Below are 18,026 nucleotides of genomic sequence, written 5' to 3'. Positions count from 1 at the left end.
TTTATCTTCTTAGGGGCTACTGTAAATGGTATTGATTTGGTGATTTCCTCTTCGATGTTCTTTTTGTTGGTGTAGAGGAATCCAACTGATTTTCATATGTTTATCTTCGATCCCGATATGCTACTGAACTTTTCTATTAGTTTCAGTAGTTTTCTGGAGGATTCCTTAGGGTTTTCTGTGTATAAGATCATGTCTTCTGCAAATAGAGATACTTTTACTTCTTCCTTGCCAATCTGGTTGCTCTTTTTTTCTTTACCTAGCCTAATTGCTCTGGCTAGGACCTCCAGCAAAATGTTGAATAAGAGTGGTGATAAAGGGCCATCCTTGTCGGCTTCCCGATCTCAAGGGTAATGCTTTCAAAAAGAATCCTCATTTAGGACAATGTTGGCTATTAAAAAAAATGTCCTTTATTATGTTGAGGAATTTTCCTTCTATTCCTATTTTGCTGAGAGTTTTTTTTTTTAACAAAGAGGAATTTTTTCTCTCTCAGTCTACTAGGCTACAAGTCCAAATTCAGGGCGCTGGTTCCAGTGGAAGGCTTTCTGTCTCTGTCAGCTCTGGAGGAAGGTCCCCCTCATCAGTCTTCCCTTGGTCTGGGAGCATCTCAGCACAGGAAAGCCAGGCCCAAAGGATGTGCTCTGCTCCCAGCCCTGCTTTCTTGGGGGTATGCGGTCCCCTTGTCTCTCTGTTCACTTCTCTATTTTATATGCTGAGAGTTTTGATCATGAATAGGTGTTGAACTTTGTCAAATGCCTTTTCTGCATTAATTGATAATATCATGTGGTTCTTGTCTTCTGTTTTATTTATATGGTGGCATGCATTGTTTTTCTAATGTTGAACCATCCCTGCATACCTGATATGAATCCCACTTGGTCATGATGAATTCTTTTTTTGATATGTTGTTGAATTCTATTGGCTAGAATTTTGTTGAGGATTTTTGCATCTAAGTTCGTGAGGGATATAGGTCTGTAATTTTCTTTTCTTGTGATGTCTTTACCTGGTTTTGGTGTCAGGGATAGGCTGGTTTCATAGAATGAGTCTGGGAGTATTCTGCCCTTGTCTATGTTCCGAAACACCTTTAGTAGTGGTGGTGTTAACTCTTCTCTGAAAGTTTGGTAGAACTCTGCAGTGAAGCCATCCAGGACAGGACTTTTATTTTTTTTTTGGGAGTTTTTTGATTACCTTTTCAATCTCTTCTTTTGTTATGGGTCTATTTGGTTTCTCTACTTCTGCTTGTGTTAATATACGTAGGTAGTGTGTTTCTAGGAATTATCCATTTCTTCTAGGTTTTCAAATTTGTTAGAGTACAATTTTTCATAGTAATCTGATATGATTATTTTAATTTCAGTTGGGTCTGTTGTAATATCACCCATTTCATTTCTTATTCAGGTTATTTGCTTCCTCTCCTTTTTTCTTTTGTCAGTTTGGCCAATGGTTTATCAATTTTGTTGATTTACTCAGAGGACCAGCTTTTGGTCTTATTGATTCTTTCAATTGTTTTTCTGTTTTCTATTTCATTTAGTTCTGCTCTAATTTTTGTTATTTGTTTTCTTCTGGTGCCTGTGGGTCTCTTTTGTTGCTTTCTTTCTATTTGTTCAAGTTGTAGGGATAACTGTTTGATTTTGGCCCATTCTTCTTTTTGGATGTGTGCATTTATTGATATAAGTTGACCTCTGAGCACTGTTTTGCTGTGTCCCAAAGGTTCCAATAGGAATTGTTTTCCTTCTCATTTGATTCTCTGAATTTCTTTACTCCATCCTTAATGTCTTCTATAATCCAGTCTTTTTTGAGCAGGGTTTTGTTTAGTTTCCAAGTGTTTGATTTCTTTTCCCTGCTTTTTCTGCTATTGATTTCTACTTTTATGGCCTTATGATCAGAGAAGATGCTTTGTAATACCTCAGTGTTTTGGATTCTGCTAAGGTTTACTCTATGACCTAGTACGTGGTCTATTCTAGAGACTGCTCCATGTGCACTAGAAAAGAAACTATATTTGCCTGCTGTTGGCTGGAATGTCCTGTATAACTATGAGGTCAAGTTGGTTGATTGTGGCATTTAGCTCTTCTGTGTCCTTATTGAGCTTCTTTCTGCATGTCCTGTCCTTCACCGAAAGTGGTGTGTTGAAGTCTCCTGCTATAACTCTGGAATCATCTATCTCACACTATTTCACTTTTCAATGCTGATAGTGTTTGTTTTATGTATCTTGCAGCCCTGTCTTTGGGTGCATAAGTATTTAATATGCTTATATATTCCTGGTAAATTGTCCCTGTAATCATTATATAGGATCCTCCTTTATCCTTTGTGGTGGATTTAACATTAAAGTCTATTTTGTCAGAAATTAATATTGCCACTCCTGCTCTTTTTTGATTGCTGTTTGCTTGATATATTTTTTTTCATCCTTTGACTTTTAGTTTGTTTGTGTCTCTAATTCTACGGTGTGTCTCTTGTAGGCAGCGTACAGCTTGATTGTGTTTTTTATCCAGTCTGCAACTCTGTCTCTTTGTTGGTGCATTTAGTTTATCTACATTCAGCATACTTATAGTTAGGTATGAATTTAGTGCTATCATTTTGATGCCTGTTTTTGTGTGTTGTTGAAAATCTCATTTTTCCACTTACTCTTTTGTGCTGAGAAGTTTTCTTTGCAAATTGTGTTCCCGTTTTTCAGTGTAGTTAAATTTGTTTTGTTGAGTCCTTATGTTTATCTTGATTTTTTTTGAAGTATGGTATTGTTAGTCCTCTTTTTGGTTGCCTTAATTTTTACCCCTATTTTTCTAAGTATAAACCTAACTTTTGTCTCCCTACATCGCCTTGATTTCCTCTCTGTATGGAAGATCTATGTATGCCTCCTGTATTTAGTTCCTCTTTATTGATTATTGTAATCTTTTACATAATGACATAAATGTTTCCCTGTTTTGAGTGTTTTCATCATTATTATTAATCTTATTTTATTTTTGTGATTTGCCCTATTTAAGTTGATATCAGGATGTTCTGTTCTGTGTCTTTGTGTTGTGCTGATATCTGATATTATTGATTCTCGGACCAAGGAATTTCCTTTAGTAATTCTTACAGCTTTGGTTTGTGTTTTGCAAATTCTCTAAGCTTGTGTTTATCTGTAAATGACTTAATTTCTCCTTCATATTTGAGAGAGAGTTTTGCTGGATGTATGATTCTTGGCTGGCAATTTTTCTCCTTCATGCTTTGTGTATGTCATCCCATTGCCTTCTTACCTGCATGGTTTCTGCCGAGCAGTCCAAACTTATTCTTAGTGATTCTGCTTTGTAGATGATGTCTCATTTACCCCTGGCTGCTTTTAAAATTTTCTCTTTATCTTTGGTTTTGGCAGGTTTGATGATAATATGTCTTGGTGATTTTCTTTTGGAATCTACCTCGTATGCGGTTCTATGAGCATCTTGGATAAATATCCTTTCATCTTTCACGATGTCACATAAGTTTTTTGCCAATAGATCTTCAACTATTCTCTTTGTATTTCCTGTTTTCCCTCCTGGTTCTGGAATTCCAATCACACACAGGTTATTCTTCTTGATAGAGTCATACATGATTCTTAGGGTTTCTTCATTTTTTTAAATTCTTTTATCTTATTTTTCTTCAAATATATTGGTGCCAATTGCTTTATCCTACATCTCCCCCTCTCTGCATTCCAGTTCCTCAATTCTGCTCCTCTGACTTCCTATTGAGTTGTCTAGTTCCATAATTTTATTGTTAATCTTTTGAATTTCTAAATGCTGTCTCTCTATGGATTCTTGCAGCTTATTAATTTTTTCATTATGTTCTTGAATAATCTTTTCAATTTCTTCAACTGCTCTATCTGTGTGTTCCTTGGCTTTTTCTGTACATTGCCTTATTTCTGATGTCGTCCCTAATGTCTTGAAGTGTTCTGTATATTAGCCTTTTGTATTCTTCATCTGGCAATTCCAGGAATATTTATTCATCCATTAGAGATCTTGATTTTCTGTTTTTGGGTTTGTAGAAGCAATCATGGTCTGCTTCTTTATGTTATTTGATGTCAACTGCTGTCTCTGAGCCATCTATAAGTTATTGTAATAATTTCTTTTATATTTGCTGAGTGAGTCTTCTTGTTTTGTTTTGTTTCAATATACACTGATGGGCTACAAGAGTGCACTAACTTGATTGTTGGAGCCTTTAAAGCACTACTGTCCTGTTACCAGATGGTTAGAGCTATTATCAGGTATATGAGCCTATGAGTCCATTCACTATTCTTGAATAGATTCAGCTCAGATGTCCTAATGGTTGGTCACATAGTGTGTGGTGTAGTCTCTCACCTACTATCTTAGAGGAGTAGTGGTGGTGGTTGTATGCACTGGGTTCTGGTAGTGGCAGGGGCTCATGCTCTGAGGAAGGAAGGGTGCTGACAGCCTTCTCTCAAGTGCCAGTGAGGAAGGAGCATCTCTGTTCTCTAGAGCGCTCCAGTGGGTGGGGTCTGCAGCTGTACTTTAGGCACCCAATGCTTGTACATGTAAAGACTGGTAGGCACCACTATTCTCAGACCCCTTTCATGGGTGGCTAGGTGGTGTGAATGCAGCCTCAACTCTCCTTTCCCTGATGTGGGTAGGTAAGGGCTCTGTTTAATAGGTAGAATGATATCGGACCTCCAAAACCTGCCTCTCCATGGCTCAGCTGAAACAATTACAGTCAGACCTCTAATAGAATTGCCCATGCATCATAATAGCCTCCTGGTTCCATGTAGGGTTGAAAGCTAAAGACTGAATCTCTTATGCCTGGGCTGGAGCTGCTTCTGTTCTGATCTTCCAGTTTAGGGGAGTCAGGAAAGGATTTTTCCCCTGATTGTTAATTGCTGCTTTTCCCAGGCCAGGAGAATGGGTTAGAAAAAAGCAGGGCACTTCTATTTCTGTCCCAGGGAATTCAAATGTTAATGAAGCTGCCTGGGGCAGAGAGGGGAGGGATCAGATAGATAGGAGAGAATAGCTGGGTAAAATAGACAAAATCATTTATCTTGTGTGGGGAGGGCTGTTTTACCTGAGATTTCAGAGTGGTGTGTAGCCTGTGTGCTATGTGTGCTGGCTGGTTCCCCACCGAGATTGCCGCAGGGGGTTAGGGCTGCATCCCGTGCTAGTCTTGTCTCAGGAAGTCACCACCACCCCCACCGCACTCATACCAAAGCACAGCACCAAAGGATCAGTACTGGGGTGCTGTGCACTGGGCTCTGCAACTATTTGCTGCTACTGCATGGTCTCTTGCTCCTCTTTCACTCAGGTCGATTCCTTAGTTCTGTGTTTGATGGTCAGGGTTCATAGATTGTCATGTATGTAATTGATTCACTTGTTTTTTCTGGTCTTTGTTGCAAGAGGGTTCAGCCGAAGCTTCTGCCCAGTCAGCCACCTTGACCGTGCCTCTCTTTGTTTTGTTTTCATATGCCCAAATGGGTTGCTTGAGTGCACTAGCTTGATTATTTTCACCTTTGGAGCTCTGATGTCCTGTCCCTAGATGGCTAGAGCTGTTATCAGGTAATACCAGTCTAGGAGTCCATTCACTTTTCTTGTATGAATTCAGCTCAGGTGTCCAAGTAGCTGGTCAGCAAATGTGTGGTTCAGGCTCTGTCCTACAGTCTTAGAGGGGTAGGGGTGATTGGTGTAGGTACTGGTATCTAGTTGCAGCAGGGGTCAGGCTCTGAACAAGGTATGGGGCTGAGAATCTCCCCCAACTGTCTCTGAGGAAAGCATGTCCCTGTTCCCTAGAGCATACAGGTGGGTGAGTTCTGCAGATGGAAAATGGGCACCCAATGTTTTTGGTTGTAAGGGCTGGGGGGTACCAGTTATCCTGGGACCCCTGTTGTGGGTGGCTGGGTGACCTGAGTGGAGCCACTAGTCCTTAGGCACCTGATGTGAGTAGGTGAGGATCCTGTTTAATACACAAAGCAATATCAAACATCAAACACCCACCTCTCTGCTGCACAGCTGAAATGGTTGCAGTCTGCCAACAAGGGCCTATTTTCCTGAAATAGGCCCACAAATGTCCATGCATACTCAAAACCCACAGACTGTTTATGCCTGGGCAGGAGCCGCTTCTGTCCTGAGCTCCCCCGGTTAGTGGAGTTGGCAAATTATGTTTTCCCTCAATTGCAAATTTATTCCTTCTCCAAGGCTGGGAGGATGGCTCTAGGTGCTCAACAGGGCCTACCTCAGGCCAAGGGAAATCAGCCACTGAAGCCAGTTTGGGAGCAGGGGTGGGAGGCCGGGTGGTAAAATATACGCAAGTACTTAGCTTTTGCCAACAGCACCATTCTTCTCTGGTTCCGGAGGTGTGAGTAGGCTGTATGACTGGCTGCTTCTCCCTGAGAAAACTGTGGCCGAATGCTAGTACCAGCCCACAGGCGCCACTCCCAGGAATGGTGCCTGAGGGCTCCCAGCGATTCAGGTCCGGTAACTCCTCACCACTTCTGAACTGTCTCTTCCTCCCCCTGCCCCGCAGTTCATTTTCTAACCTTGCCTTTGATGTTCAGGGCTCCTAGCTTGTCATAAACATACTGGTTTCACTTGATTTTTCAGGTCTTTGTTGAAAGAGTGCTTGCCGGAATCGTCTGTCTATTCTGCCATCTTGGCCTTACCCCCTTTATCTTTTTTTTTAAATTATGCTTTAAGTGAGAGTTTAAAATTCATGTCAGCTTCTCACATAAAAATTTATGCACACATTGCTATGTGACCCTAGTTGGCCTCCCTATAATGTGACAGCACACTCCTCCTCTCCACCCTATATTTCCCATGTCCATTCAACCATCTCCTGTCGCCCTCTGCTTTCTCATCTTGCCTCTGGACAGGAGCTACCCACTTAGTCGCATGTGTCTACTTGAACTAACAAGTACACTCCTGACCAGTGTCATTTTATGTCTTATACTCAGGTCTAATCTTTGCCCGATGTTTGTTTGTTTTTAATGGTTCCATAGAGCAAATAATACAATGTAGAGGGCATATCCTTTGTCTAAAAATCACAAAGACTATCATCCAGTCTTGGATACCTTGTTAAGTTTATTTTGCTAGTGCTGGGCAATTCATTCTCCCTGAGCCTCTTTCTTCAACTGACAGCTGAAACTGACAATACTGGATCTATTTATTTATGCCAAGATCAAAAAAAATTAAGTTCGTATGAAGAATACACCATATAAAAGATTTATGATTCTGACTTAAGCCAAGTCCACAGAGAAACAAACTGTTTTCTAAAGCAACAACCCCCCCCCCAAAAAAATCATTGCTGTCAAGTCAGTTCTGACTCATAGCGACCCTACAGGACAGGGTAAAACTGCCCCCTAAGGTTTCTAAGGAGCTTGTCATAGATTCAAACTGCCCATGTTTTGGTTAGCAACCATAGCTCTTAACGACTACACCACCAAGATTTCCCCTAAAGCAGTGGATACCAGCATTTTCATCAGTTATTTGGTTTCACTTGTTGTGAATGTTTGTCTTCTGCCACAAGGAAATGGGTGGAAGAACTCATGGTAGGTACATATTACATATAAACAAAAAAAATAAACTGGTATTGGTATAAATTTACTCTGGTTCAAAATCCAGCTTAACAAACTACTTTATCGATAAATTGAAAATATCCAAACCTACTCTTTATCTATGTAGCAAGATCTGACGAGTTAAAGAGCATGAAGAGAGGTAGGTATATCATTAAAACTGTGGGACAGCTAGAACAAAACTATGGGAAAACTAAAGAATTAAAACAACACATAGCCTTTCTCTTGATTTTAATTTTTTTTTTTTTTAAACACTGGTACTAGCTTCAGAGTCTCTTAACATTTTAATCTGGCTTTGCTCTCTATTTAAAATTATTGGACGTCAGTTGGAAAAACACCCATGTGGACAAAGATTCTTCAAAGCAGTTTCCATAGAGTCTTTACTACGGATATTCTGAAAAGTTACCTCATGCTGAAATATTTCCTGGTCTCGTCCTCAACTCATTAATCCTTAAAAACGCATTGCCTATTTAAAAAAAAAAAAAAAACAAGCATTTTCATCTAGTCAATTCTAGTCAATTTGAACACATGACGACCCTATGTGTTAAAGTAGAACTGCTCCACAGGGTTTTCTTGACCATAAACTTTACAGAAGCAGATTGCCAGGCCTTTCCTTTGCAGCACTGCCAGGTGGGTCAAACCAAAAATCTTCTTTAAGTTAGTAGTTGAGTGCAAACTGTTTGCATATCACCTGGGAACTTTTCCCTGTGCCACAGTTATATCAAGTATCCATTTTCTTTCTCTCTCACCCTGTCTGTCTCTCTTTCTGTCACACAAACACCACAACGCACACACATATCTACTCATATCACATGTATAGTTACATATGGTTCTTAGAGAGAATTTTGAGTCTACCTTTTACATACCATTTAGAGTCTCTTCCAAAAGTGACTTTTCTTTAAAATTTAAATCCTCAGAGCAGTATTGCTCTGAAGAATTATTTAGGAGCTTATATAAACTACATTTTGAAAGGAAGAACAAAAACAACAACAACAAAAAAGCACTGAAGTAAGACATGAAAAGTGAGATTTATAATTAAGCTTGTGAAGAGTATACTGATAGCATAAAAATCCATCAAGGCCAATTTTATCTGTTTTTTTTAAAAATTTTCTTTACTATTGTACAATAAAGAAAAACAGTGAAAGCAAAAAGTACAGGTTTAATTATTTGATGAATTTGGACTAAAATGTTTGTTTTTGTTTTTAGGTGCCGTGGAGTTGCTTCCAACTCAGAACAAACCTACATATAAAAGAATGAAACACTACCCAGTCCTGTGCCATCCTCACAATCGTTGCTATGTTGAGCCCATTGTTGTAGCCACTGTGTCAATCCATCTCCTTGAGGGTCTCCTCTTTTTCACCAGCCATCTATTTTTACCAATCATGATGTCCTTCTCCAGGGGCTGGTCCCTCCTGATAATATATTCAAAGTACGTGAGACACAGTCTCACACAATTTTCTCTTCAAACGAGCATTCTGGCTGTATTTCTTCCAAGAGTCTTGTTCATTCTTCTGGCAGTCCGTGGCATATTCAATAGTCATTGCCATCACCATAATTCAAATGCATCAATTCTTCTTAGGTCTTCTTTGTTCATTGTCCACCTTTTGCAGGCATACATGGTGCTTGAAAGTGTCATGGCTGTGGTAAGGCATACCTAAGTCCTCAGTGATATTTTAGCTTTTTAACACTTTAAAGAAATAATCAAAACAGCCTGGTACTAGTTCATTGAGAGACACATAGACCAGTGGAATAGAACTGAGAACCCAGAAATAAATTCAGCCATCTATGGGCAGCTGATTTTCAACAGGGAGTCCAAGTCCATTCAGTGGGGAAGAAACTATCTCTTTAACAAATGATTCTGGCAAACCTAAATATTCCCTTGCAGAATACTGTAACAGAATCCATATCTCACATCTATCAAAGAATATACTTGAGTCTCTTAAAATTAAAGAGTTTTGCTGAAGGAATAGAGGGATCTAAACTGGGCAACTATTATTTAGGATTTCCAAAGTGCTCCAGAGAGAGGAATTTTTCACAGGTTTTAAGTACAGAAAATTCTGGAACTTACAAGAAAAAAATTCTCATTGGTTAACATTAACAAAATCATGTTTTAATAGTCACTAGACATTTATGAGATCCCTTGAACATTGTTTTGTTCATCATAAAGTTTCAGTCACTTAACATCTTGTTAATCAATAGATATTTTGGGGCCAGTCTGAGTAAGTATTCTTAGGGTCGTACTGTGAGAGGAAGAAAGGGAATGAGAGGGGAGTCCTCAGGCTCCCTGAAGCATTCTGGCTAACCGAATTTTGAGAGTTAGCTCAGAATGAGCAGTAAAAAACAAAAAATTGAGTCCTGGCCTATATTCTGGGCAGAAGCATCTCCTTATGCCAAGCACCTAGATTTTGGGGCTGTTACACATGCTCTGCATTTCTCAAGCTGAAAGAACTGAAGAAAAAATTCAAGCTTTAAGTTGAAATATTGAAGGGTTCTACAGGGAAAATATTGAAAGACTCAAGAAGCATAAAAAGAAGATGGAAGGAATACACAGAGCCACTATACCAAAAAAGAATTTGTTGACATTCAATCATTTCAGAAGGTACCATATGAGCAGGAACCAATGGTAGTGTAGGAAGAAGTCCAAGCTGCTCTGAAGGCATTGGTGAAAAACAAGGCTCCAGGAATTGAAGGAATACCAGTTAAGACGTTTCAACAAACGGATGAGGCACTGGAAGTACTCACTCATTTATGCTAAGAAATTTGGAAGACAGCTTCCTGGCCAACTGACTGGAAAAGATCTATATTTATGCCTATTCCCAAGAAAGGTGATCTAATCTAATGCAGAAATTACCAAACAATATCATTAATATAACAGGCAAGTAAAATTTTGCTGAAGATTATTCAAAAGCAGCTGGAGCAATATATAGACAGGGAACTGCCAGAAATTCAAGCCAGATTCAGAAGAGGATGTGGAACCAGGGGTATCATTGCTGATGTCACATGGATCCTGCCTGAAAGCAGAGAATACCAGGAGGATGTTTAGCTGTGTTTTATTGACTATGAAAAGGCATTCAAGTGTGTGGATCATAACAAATTATGGACAACATTGCCAAGAATGGGAATTCCAGAACAGTTAAAGGTACTCATGAGGAACCTATACGAGATCAAGAGGCAGTCTTTCAAACAGAACAAGGGACACTTTGTAGTTTAAAGTCAGAAAAGATGTGTACTAGGGTTGTATGCTTTCACCACACTTATTTAATCTGTATGTTGAGCAAATAGTCTGAGAAACTGAACTATATGAAGAAGAATGTAGCATCAGGATTGGAGGAAGACTCATTAACAAGTCATGCAGATAACACAACTTTCCTTGCTGAAAGTGAAGAGGACTTGAAACACTTACTGATGAAGATCAAAGACCACAGACTTCAGTATGGGTTACACTTCTATGTAAACAACAACAACAACAAATCCTCACAACTGGACCAATAAGCAACATCATGATGAATGGAGAAAAGATTGAAGTCATCAAAGATTTTATTTTACTTGGATCCACAATCAATGCCCCTGGAAGGAGCAGTCAAGAAATCAAATGACATATTGTATTGGGTAAATCTGCTTCAAAAGACTCTTTAAAGTTTTAAAAAGTGAATGTATCACCTTCAAGACTAAAGTGCACCTGACCCAAATCATGGTATTTTTTCAATTGCCTCATGTGCTTACAAAAGCTGGACAATGAATAAGGAAGACTGAAGGAGAATTGAGGCCAATTACAGTGTTGGGCAAGAATATTGAATATACCATGGAGTACCAGAAGAATGACCAAATCTGTCTTAGAACAAGTACAGCAAGAATGCCCCTTAGAAGCAGTGATGGTAAGACTAAGTTTCAGGCACTTTGGACATGTTATCCCTAAGGGATCTGTCCCTGGAGAGGGACATCATGCTTGGTGAAAAAAGAAAGACCTTCGATGAAATGGATTGACACAGTGGGGGCAACAATGGGTTCAAGCATAACAAAGATTGTGAAGATGGTACAGGACCAGGCAGAGTACATATAGAAATGTAATTCATCTGAAATGATACAGAACATAATATATATTTAATAACAAATTTCAATTTTTGTTGATATTTAAAAATTGAAAAAATTTGCAGGTCCTGGTGGATTTAATCTTTAATACCTTTTGGTAAGCTTAAAGTCATCTCATTATCATGTCATTACATAATTATGTTATCATGAGAGCATATTTTGTGTCTGAAACTTTCATAGATATTTGCCATGCATTTAACTCCCATAACAACTAGTGAGTAAGTAGGTACTATTCTTATACTCATTTTACATGTGGGGAAACAGAAATATAAGAATGTTCAATTAATTATATGAAATCACTAACGTATTAAGTAGCAAATCTAAAATATAAACCTGTATCTGATGCCAGATTCCATGTTCCTAATAGCTATGCTACAATAGACACAGACCAAATGAAATTCCAACTCTTTTCTGTTTGTGTAAAAAACTGGAATTTTTCTCCATCTCTTTCACTATATAACTTTAAGCCAGTTCTTCCACTTTTCCATGCTATGTGTAATTTTCTGTTAAGTTCCATATCACATTAACATTCTATACATCCAGTGGAAGCAAATATTTACTTTTGAGATTAAAAAGAGAGAGAGAGACACACACAAAGGCAAGCCTTTTAATTGTAACAGAGAATAGCCTAAATAATTGTTAGTTGTTTGACTAACTCTTCTTAACTTGGCAGGATTGATCTAGCTTCAGGACTTGGGTAGACTTGAAATAGGGAACTAGAGACAGAAATTTCTGGCTATCTAACTATAGAAGCACGGGATATTACTATACAAAACTTCACCATCTTCAGAATTTTTCTAAAGGTACAATTTAGAAGCTGCTATTAACACCTCTACAACAAAATGACAAATAATCCAATTAAAAAATGGGCAAAGGAAGTGAACAGACACTTCACCAAAGAAGACATTCAAGTGGCCAACAGACACATGAGAAGATGCTCATGATCTCTAGTCATTAGAGGAATGCAAATCAAAACCACAATGAGATACCATCTCACCCCAGCATTACTGGCACAAATCAATAAAACAGGAAATAAATGTTGGAGAGGCTATGGGGAGATCGGAACTCTTATGCACTGCTGGTGGGAATGCAAAATGATATGACCACTTTGGAAAGTGATACGGTGCTGCCTTTCAAAGCTAGAAATAGAAATACCATATGATCCAGCAATGCCACTCCTAGGAATATATCCTAGAGAAATAAGAGTCCTCACACGAATAGACACAGACACGCCCATGTTCATTGCAGCATTCTTCACAATACCAAACTAGATGCCTATCAACAGATGAAAAGATTAAACTATGGTACATATACACAATGGAGTATTATACAACAGTAAAGAACAACGATGAATCTGTGAAGCATCTCATAACATGGATAAATCTGGAGGGCATTATGCTGAGTGAAATAAGTAAATCACAATAGGACAAATATTGTATAAGACCACTACTGTAAATACTCATGAAAATGTTTACATACAAAAAGAAACAATCTTTGACAGTTACAAGGGAGGGGAGGGTTGGAAAAGGAAAAAGATTTAATAGACAAGTGGAAACTTTGGTGAATGATAAGACAGTACACTATACTGGGAAGCCAGCACAACCTGGACAAGGCAAGGTCACGGTAGCTCCATAGACACACCCAAACTCCCTGAGGAATCCAATTGCTGGGCTGAGGGCTGTGGGGACCATGATCTCAGGGAATATCTAGCTCAATTGTCATAACACTGTTTATGGAAAAAAAAAATTCTACATTCTAAATTAGTGAGCATTGTCTGGGGTCTTAAAAGTCTGTGAGTGGCCATCTAGAATATTTCACTGGTCTCACCCCTTTGGGAGCAAGGAAGAATGAAGAAAACCAAAGATACAAGGGGAAGATTAGTCCAAAGGACTAATGGACCACGTCTACCACGGCCTACACCAAACTGAGTCCAGTACAAGGAGATGGTGCCCAGCTACCACCACTGACTGCTCTGACAGGGATCACAATAGAGGGTCCTATACAGAGCTGGAGAAAAATGTAGAACAAAATTCTAACTCAAAAAGAGAAAACAGACTTACTGGCCTGACAGAGACTGGAGAAACCCTGAGAGTATGAGCCCTGGACACCCTTTGAGCTCAGTAATGTGGTCACTTCTGAGGTTCACCCTTCAGCCAAAGATTGAACAGGCCCATGAAACAAAACAAGACTAAAGGGGTGCACCAGCCCTGGGGCAGGGACTGGAAGGCAGGAGGGAACAGGAAAGCTGGTGATAAGGAACCGAGGGTTGAGGAGAGATAGTGTTGACATGTCATGGGTTTGTTAATCAATGTCATAGAACAATGTGTATACTAACTGTTTGATGAGAAACTAGTTTGTTCTGTAAACCTTCATCTAAAGTACAATTAAAAAAAAAAAACTCCTTGCCAATGAAAAAAATAATAATAAAATAAAAATAAGTGTTGTCATCTAGTCAATTCCAACTTGTGGTGACCCATGTGTTATGGAGTAGAAATGGTACAGTGGCTTTTCTTGACCATGACCTTTACAGAAGCAGATCCCAGGTGATTCTTCTGTAGCACTGCTAGGTGGGTTTGAACCACCAACCTTCTTTAGGTTAATAGTTGGGTGCAAACTCTTTGCTTGACACCTAGAGACCTTTCTCTGGGCCATAGTTATATGAGATATCCATTCTCTCTCTTTCTCCCCTGTATATTTCTGTCACACAAGCACCACAACACACACACATACACACTCCTATGACATGTATACATGCATAGTTTGTTGTTGTTGTAGTTATTGTTTTACCATAGTGAGTTTTCCTTTTTCTTTTTTATTGTACTGTAGGTGAAGGTTTACAGAACAACCTAGCTTCTCATTAAGATATTACTATGCATATTGTTTTGTGACACTGGTTGTCAAACCCATGACATGTCAACACACCCCTTCTCTACCTTGGGTTCTCTATTAACAGATTTTCTGTCCCCTCCTGCGTTATCATACTTGCCCCTGGGCTGGTGTGCCCACTTAGTCTTGTTTTATTTTATGGGTGTGTCTAATCTTTGGCTGAAGAACGAATCTCGGGAGTGATTTCAGTACAGAGATAAAAGGGTGTTCGCGGGCCATAGTCTTGGGATTTCTCCAGCCTCTGTCAGACCAGTAAGTCTGGTCTTTTTTTGGTGTGTGTGAGTTAGAATTTTGTTCTACATTTTTCTCCACCTCTGTCTGGGACTCTATATTGTGATCACCATCAAAGAAGTCAGTAGTGGTAGCCAGGCACCATCTAGTTCTGCTAGACTCAGTCTTCTGGAGGCTGTAGTACTTGTGGTCTATTAGTCATTTGACTAATCTTTCCCTTGCATCTTTGGTTTTCTTCATTCTCCCTTGCTCCAGGAGGGGTGAAACCAGTGGAATATCTTAGATGGCTGCTCACAAGATTTTAAGTCCCCAGACACTACTCACCAAAGTATGTAAAACATTTTTTTTATACACTATGTTATAAATTGTGTATACCAATTGAACTAGATGTTCGCACAGACCATGGTCCTCACAGCCCTCAGTCCAGAAATTCAGTCCCTCAGGGAGTTTGAATGTGTCTATGGAGCTTCCACATACATGATTTTTGTTTGTTTTTGTTGCTGCTATTAGGTGCTATGGAGTCAATTCCAACTCATAGGGACCCTTTGTACAACAGAACGAAAAACTGCCCTGTCCTAAGCCTTCACAATTGTTCATATTTTTGAGCCCAATGTTGCAGCCACTGTGTCAATCCATTGCATTGAGGCTCTTTCTCTTTTTCTCTGACCATCTACCTTACCAAGCATGATAGCCTTCTCCAGGGGCTGGTCCCTCCTGATAACATGTCCAAAGCATGTGAGACCAAGTCTCTCCATCCTCGCTTCTAAGGAGATTTCTGACTGGACTTCTTCCTACACAGATTTGTTCTTTCTTCTGGCGGTCGATGGTATATTCGATATTCTTTGTCAACACCATAATTCAAAGGCATCAATTCTTCTTCAGTCTTCCTTATTCATTTCTAGCTTTCATGTGCACATGAAAAATTGATAACACCATGGCTTGAGTCAGGCACACCTTAGTCCTTAAAATGACATCTCTGCTTTTTAACACTTTAAAGATATCTCTCGCAGCGGATTTGTCCAATGCAATGCATCCTTGGATTTCTTGACTGCCTCTTCCCTGGGCTTTGGTTGTGGATCCAAGTATAAGGAAATCCTTGAAAACTTCAATTTTTTCTGTTTGTCATGGTGTTGCTTATTGATCCATTTGCAAGGATTTTTCTTTATGTTGAGGTGAAATTACTACTGAAGGCTGTGGTCTTTTATCGTCATCAGTAAGTACTTCAAGTCCTCTGAACTTTCAACAAGCAAGGTTGTGTCACCTGCATAATGTAGGTTGTTAATGAGTCTTCCTCCAATCTTGGTGCTGAGTTCTTCTTCATACAGTCCAGTTTCTTGACCTATTTACTCAGCATACAGATTGAATAAGTATGGTGAAATTATGCAATACTGACACACCTTTCCTGACTATAAACCACGTAGTATCTACTTGTTCTGTTCAAATGACTGCATCTCGGTCAAAGTACAGGTTCCTTATGCCCACAATTAAGTGTTCCAAATTCCCATTCTTTGCAATGTTACCCATAATTTGTTATGATCCACAAAGTAGAATGACTTTGCATAGTCAATAAAACTCAGGCAAACATTTTTCTGGTATTCTCTGCTTTCAGCCAATATCCATCTGATGTCAGCAATGATGTCCCTCATTCATGTCCTCTTCTGAATCTGGCTTGAATTTCTGGCAGTTCTCTATCTATGTACTGCTGCAACCGCTTTTGAATGATCTTTAGCAAAAATTTACTAGAGTGTGAAAAAAATGATAATTTTGATAATTTCCCCATTCTGTTGGATCTCCTGTCTTTGGATCTCTCCAAGTCAGTTGACAAGGTAGCTGTCTTCAAATTCCTTGGCATAGACAAATTAGCATTTCCAGTGCTGTGTCCATTTGTTGAAACATCTCAGTGGGTATTCCGTCAATTCCTGGAGGCTTGTTTTTCACGGATGCCTTCTCTGCAGCTTGAACCTCTTCCTTCAGTACCATTGGTTCTCGATCAAATGTTACCTCCTGAAATAATTTCACATCCATGAATTCATATGCCCTGTGTATTTCTTCCATCTTCTTTTGATGCTTCCCATGTCGTTTAATATTTTCCCCGTACAATCCTTCAATATTACTACTCAAGGCTTGAAGTTTTTCTTCAGTTCTTTCAGCTTGAAAAATGCCGAGTGTGTTCTTCCTTTTTGGTTTTCTATCTCCAGTTCTTTGCACATGTCATTATAATACTTTGTCCTCTCAAGCTGCCCTTTGAAATCTATTCACCTCTTTTACTTCATCATTTCTTCCTTTTTCTTTAGCAACTCTATGTTCAAGAACAAATTTAAGAGTCTCTTCTGACATCCGTTTTGGTCTTTTCTTTCTTTTCTGTGTTTTAAGAGGCCTCTCGTTTTCTTTAAGTATAATACCTTTCATATCATTCCACAACTCATCTGGTCATTGGTCATTAGTGTTAAGTGTGTCAAATTTATTATTGAGATGGTCTCTAAATTCAGGTGGGATATACTCAAGATCATACTTTGGCTCTCCTGGATTTGTTATAATTTTTTTCAACTTTAACTTGCATGTGAGTAATTGATGGTCTGTTCTGAAGTTGGCCCCTGGCCTTGTTCTGACTGATGATATTGAGCTTTTTCATTGTCTTTTAGTCGATTTGATTCCTGTGTATTCCATCTGGCTATGTCCATGTGTATAGTCACTCTTTATGTTGTTAAAAAAGGTATTTGTAATGAAGAGGTCATTGGTCTTGCAAAATTCTATCATGTGATCTCCTGCTTAGTTTCTATCACCAAGGCCATATTTTCCAACTACCAATCCTTCTTTGTTTCTGGTTTTCACATTCCAATCACCAGTAATTTTCAATGTATCTTGATTGCATGTTCAATCAATTTCAGACTGCAGATACTGGTAAAAATCTTCAATTTTTTCATCTTTGGCCTTAGGGGTTGGTGTTTAAATTTGAATAATAGTCATATTAATTACTTTTCCTTGTAGGAATATGGGTATTAACCTATCACTGACAATATTGTACTTCAGGATAGATCTTGAAATGTTCTTTTTGACAATGAATGCAATGCCATTTCTCTTCAAGTTGTCGTTCATGGCATAGTAGACCATATGACTTTCTGACTCCAAATGGCCAATACCAGTCCATTTCAGCTCACTAATGCCTAGAATATTCATGTTTATGTGTCCCATTTCATTTTTGATGACTTCCAATTTTCCTAGATTCATTAATACATTCCACATTCCAATTATTAACAGATGTTTGCAGCTGTTTCTTCTCTTTTTAAGAGGAGGCACCACAAATCTAACT

This window comes from Elephas maximus, chromosome 13 (assembly GCF_024166365.1).
Source record: "Elephas maximus indicus isolate mEleMax1 chromosome 13, mEleMax1 primary haplotype, whole genome shotgun sequence".
NCBI classification, from domain to species: domain Eukaryota; kingdom Metazoa; phylum Chordata; class Mammalia; order Proboscidea; family Elephantidae; genus Elephas; species Elephas maximus.
The sequence above is the reverse complement of the archived record's forward strand: the minus strand, read 5'-3'. Positions refer to the sequence as shown.